General features: G+C 44.5%; 1 long non-coding RNA gene across 1 annotated transcript; it reads right to left on the bottom strand.

Moving 5' to 3' along the window:
• Nucleotides 1-4,719: 4,719 nt before the first annotated feature.
• Nucleotides 4,720-5,098, bottom strand: LOC131003621 (uncharacterized). The gene is made up of 2 exons (XR_009094748.1): nucleotides 5,016-5,098; nucleotides 4,720-4,941 (listed from the first exon to the last, which is right to left on the bottom strand). It is a non-coding gene; the product is annotated as an uncharacterized LOC131003621 (long non-coding RNA).
• Between the last annotated feature and the right edge of the window lie 460 nt (nucleotides 5,099-5,558).

Below are 5,558 nucleotides of genomic sequence, written 5' to 3'. Positions count from 1 at the left end.
CAAGGAAATGCGCCGTTGGGACAATATCAGCAACAAGGACAAGGGAAGCAACAGGGTCCTGCCCCGGCTGGAGGCAGCCAAAGACAAAATGAAGTTCCCCTTTGTCCAAAATGCCACAAACCACATCGTGGTGTCTGTAAGGCTGGAACTGACAGTTGCTACACGTGTGGCCAGAAGGGCCACTACTCCTCACAATGCCCCAACAAACAGCAGGGCGCGGCAATCAGGGCCACGTATGCCCAGCCCCTGCAAGCAGTTCAAGGGCAACACCAGCCCCGCCAACAACAGCCATACCAGCAGCAATACCAATACCAGCCCCGCCAACAACAGCCATACCAGCAGCAATACCAACACAAGAACCAACAGCGCCAACAGCAACAGAGGCGGCAACAACCATTGCCGCAGCAGGCGAGAGCCTTTGCTCTCACCCAAAACCAGCCCGAGAAAAACCAGGGAAACCTGGCAGGTATGGGCAAGCTTAAAGGTTTTTCCATAATGATTCTGTTCGATACTGGTGCTTCGCATTCTTTTATATCTGCCCCTTGCGTAGATACTTTAGAAATCGAATCAGAACGAGCTAAGTGTGCCTTAAGAATCACTACACCCTCAGGAGGAAGATCTACCACCACACATGTTTGCTCGAATGTAGAATTTGAAATAGGAGAACTTAAGATGGTAGCGAACAATCTTAATATTCTGCTCATGTGGGACGTAGATATGATCTTAGGAATGGACTGGCTAGCTGAGAATCACGCCACCATCCTTTGTAGTGAACGAAAAATTTCTCTTCGACCACCTGGAAAGGAACCAACGGAATTTCACGGCATAGGTATGAAGAAAAGAGTACCAGTGATATCCGCATTACAAGCCAGAAAAGAGATGATGAAGGAAGGAAGGACAGCTTATCTCGTCTACCTAAACGGGGAAGCTAGTGAAAACAAGAAGGTGGAAGATGTGGCAATAGTACGAGACTTTTCAGAAGTTTTTCCTGAAATATTGCCCGGACTACCTCCAGACAGGCAACTAGATTTCACCATTGATCTAGAACCTGGATCTGCCCCAGTATCAAAGGCACCGTACAGGATGGCCCCAAAGGAACTACAAGAATTAAAGGTGCAACTACAGGAACTCTTGGACTTGGGTTTCATCAGACCCAGTGTCTCGCCTTGGGGAGCGCCTGTACTCTTTGTCAAGAAGAAAGATGGAACCATGAGAATGTGCATTGATTATCGAGAGTTGAACAAACTGACGCTTAAAAACAAATACCCTCTTCCAAGGATAGATGATTTGTTCGATCAACTCAAAGGAACCAGTGTATTCTCAAAAATAGATTTAAGGTCTGGTTATCATCAACTGAAGATCAGACCAGAGGATATATCTAAGACCGCTTTCCGCACAAGATATGGTCACTATGAATTCATTGTCATGCCATTTGGTCTAACCAATGCACCGGCAGTATTCATGGACCTCATGAATCGAGTTTTCCATCCATACTTAGACAAATTTGTCTTAGTGTTTATAGATGATATCCTCATCTATTCTAAGAATGACCAAGAGCATGAAAATCATTTGAGAATCATCCTGGAGACATTAAAGACGGAGAAGTTGTTCGCCAAATTCAGCAAGTGCGAATTTTGGTTGAAAGAAGTAATGTTTCTAGGGCACATCGTATCAGCAGATGGAATCAAGGTGGACCCCGCCAAGGTGCAAGCAGTGCGCGAGTGGAAATCACCAACCACACCTAATGAAATCCGAAGTTTCTTAGGTTTGGCAGGATACTACCGGAGATTCATCGAAGGATTCTCTAAAATAGCGAGACCAATGACGCAATTACTTCGCAAAGGAATCAAGTATAAGTGGAACGAAGAGTGTGAAGCCAGCTTCCAAGAGCTGAAGAAGAAATTGACAACTGCACCAGTGCTAGCAGTTCCAGCAGCCGATAAAGAATACGTGATCTTCACAGACGCGTCCAAAAATGGGCTAGGTTGTGTGTTGATGCAAGAAGGGAAGGTCATCGCCTACGCCTCGCGACAACTAAGGCCACATGAATTGAACTACCCCACTCATGATCTGGAACTGGCAGCAATTGTGCACGCTTTGAAAATTTGGAGACACCATCTATACGGAGTTAGATGTGAAATCTTCACTGATCACAAAAGTCTTAAGTATTTTTTCGAGCAGAAAGACTTGAACATGAGACAGAGAAGATGGCTCGAGCTCGTGAAGGATTACGATTGCGGTATCAACTACCACCCGGGAAAAGCTAATGTAGTAGCTGATGCTTTAAGTCGTAAAACTCAATCCGAGTTAGGACTTCTTCTCACTCAAGAGGACACGCTTGTAAGGGATTTTGACAAATTGAAGATAGAAGTGGTTCAGCCACCGGCAACGACAAGAGCAATTATTGCAACTCTAGTAGCCGTCCCAGACCTCAGAGAAAGGATCGTCAGTGCCCAGAGAACGGATGAGAGCTTGGAAAAAGTTCGTCTCAAGATCCGAACAGGCACGCCAGGAGGCTACCAAGAGGCAACGGATAACGCAGTTCTTTTTGAAGGAAGATTGTGTGTTCCCCATAACGAGGAACTGAGAAACGAGATCATGAGTGAAGCTCATGACACGCCCTACCGCTCATCCCGGAAGTACCAAAATGTACCAAGATCTAAAATAGAAATTTTGGTGGGACGGGATGAAACGAGATATAGCCTCATTTGTAGAGCGTTGCCTTGCATGCCAGCAAGTGAAAGCTTTACATCAACGACCATATGGGAAATTACAGCCATTGGAAATTCCAGAATGGAAGTGGGAGCACATAGCGATGGATTTCGTGACGGGTCTACCCAAGACAAATAGGGGCAACACATCTATTTGGGTAATAGTAGACCGTCTCACAAAGAGCGCTCATTTTATACCGATTCCAATTACCCATGGATCGGAGAAACTAGCCCAACTGTACGTTCGTGAGATTGTACGGCTACATGGAATACCAATATCCATTACTTCAGATAGAGATTCAAAATTTACTTCTAGATTTTGGATCAGTTTACAGAAAGAGTTGGGAACGAGATTAAACTTTAGCACCGCCTTTCACCCTCAAACAGATGGACAATCAGAAAGGACAATTCAGACCCTTGAAGATATGTTGAGGACAGTGGTGCTAGACCGAGGAGGAAGTTGGGAATCAGTGCTGCCGTTAATCGAATTCGCCTACAACAATAGTTACCAGGCAACCATTGATATGGCACCTTATGAGGCGCTGTATGGAAGGAAGTGTAGATCACCACTTTACTGGGATGAGGTAGGTGAAAGAAAAATCCTTGGGCCAGATGCAGTAAGCGAGATGATTGAGACCATCCGCCAGATTAGAGCAAGAATTAAAGAGGCTCGGGACAGACAGAAGTCTTATGCTGATACCCGACGAACTGAACTACAATTTCAGATTGGAGACAAGGTTTTCCTTAAAATATCACCCTCGAAAGGGATCGTTAGATTCGGTGTTAAGGGTAAGTTGAGACCTCGTTTTGTAGGACCTTATGAGATCCTTGAAAGAATAGGTCCCGTAGCGTATAGGTTGGCACTGCCACCTAGCTTTGGAAACGTCCACAATGTGTTCCACGTGTCACAGCTGAGACGGTATGTGTTTGACCCCAAACACGTGATTCACCAAGATGAAATGATTCTTAACCCAGACTTGACGTACGAAGAAAAACCTGAAGCCATTTTGGACCGAAAGGTGCAAGAGTTAAGGAATAAATCGATCGCGTCAGTCAAAATACTGTGGAGACACCATGGACCAGAAGAAGCAATGTGGGAACTTGAGGACCAGATGAAAGAAAAATACCCAGAACTTTTCACATAGGTATGCAAATTTCGGGACGAAATTTCTTTTAAGGGGGATAGTATGTAATGACCCGACTTTTTATTAAGGATTATATACTTTTAATTACTGATTTAAGGATTGATTATGGTAATTAGAGTTCAGCATCCATTTATAAAATACGAACTTATATGAATTTGATAATTTATATATGTGATGATTTATTTTTTTTATTTTCAATAGATGATGCACTCAAAATATATTTTGAGTCCATTAATTTATTGTGGAGAATTTAACACTGAAGTGTTAAATATGAATCTTTTATCGATTGTTTACTTAAGCCCATGAGTAATTTAATTTATGTTAGAAGCAAGCTCAAATGGATTTTATGCTTCAATAAGAATTAGGCTTATATGTCTTAATGTATTTAAATGAGTTTGGAACCATATAATTAATATATTAATCTCTTAGATATTTTATTACATATATAATTCTAAGCATGCTGAATCCTAAGCATGCTGAAGAATTTTGAGCGCATGCTGAAGAAATTCTTCAGTCTTACATACCAGCTGAAGTGTTCATACTTGTCAGCTGAAAATTCCACGATCCTCATCCATCCAAACCACCCCATTTTTCTTTAAAACCACAGCCACTTTCACCATTCTCACACCACCATTTTCAACTACTGCAGCCCAATTTCACAGCCAATTTTAAGGTAATGCAACAAAGAAATTTCTGCATCTTTCCATTCTCTTCCCAAATTGATTTCTAATTTTTGTGATATACAATATCTGCAGAGACTATTATCCACCTACTCAAGGTATCATCACCCTCAGGGAACCACCAATTCATACCAATTCATACGGCTGTTCTGATATTTCACAACATGTTTACATATGCACATATGAACTGAAATTTATAGACTAGTTCAGTTTCAAGAAAAGAATTTCAGATTTCAATAAGCATTTACAGTATTTGATTTCTGCTCAAAATCCTATGCTATTTTGTGAACTAAATTGTGGCTTGAACCTACTGTGTGTGTGAGTCGAAATCAGAGGGAGGCGGCAGCCGCGGTGGCTCGTCGCCGGCGACGGAGCGGCGGCGGTGAACCTGCCGTTGTCTCCGATCTGCCAAGAAAGGGAAGGAGGAGTTTCAGTTTTTAATTTAAAATGAAATGAGAATAGGGAGATCCGGGGCTTACCTTTGTGAGACGGTGCTCGGCTCCTCACAGCGAATCCGACGACGAACGGCAGCGATGGAGGACGAAGAGACGGCGGCCTGGCTTGGACTCCGGCAGAGAGGGCGCATGCCCTATTCCGATCTAGAGATCTAGAAACCGAGAGAGAGAATCAGGGCGGGCAGGCGGCGGCCGTGCTCTTCCATGGCCAGGCGATGGCCGTGAACATCCGTGGCGTTGAACGGCGGCGGCGGATCTGCCATGGAGGAGAGGCGGAGGCGACGGAGCGGCGGTGTGGTTGCGCTTGCTGTGCCTTTCCAGCGGCCGAGATTGAGCGAGAGAGATAGAGGAGAAGAGGGGGGGAAGAGTTCAGGGAGAGAGGAGGAGAGGCCGCGCCGCTCGCCGGCGGCGACGGCGCCGTTGAACGGCAGCGGCGGCGGCAGAACGATAGAGAGCAGAGAGAGTCGGGAGAGAGAGAGGTCCGAGAGTTAGAGAGAGAGAGAGAAGCTTGTGTGTTTTGGTGTGTTATGTGTGTGTTTGAGTGTATTTAGTGTGTGTGTATATTTA

Source organism: Salvia miltiorrhiza, unplaced genomic scaffold (genome assembly GCF_028751815.1).
Source record: "Salvia miltiorrhiza cultivar Shanhuang (shh) unplaced genomic scaffold, IMPLAD_Smil_shh original_scaffold_235, whole genome shotgun sequence".
NCBI lineage: Eukaryota > Viridiplantae > Streptophyta > Magnoliopsida > Lamiales > Lamiaceae > Salvia > Salvia miltiorrhiza.
This window is presented reverse-complemented; position numbering and strand designations above follow the sequence as displayed.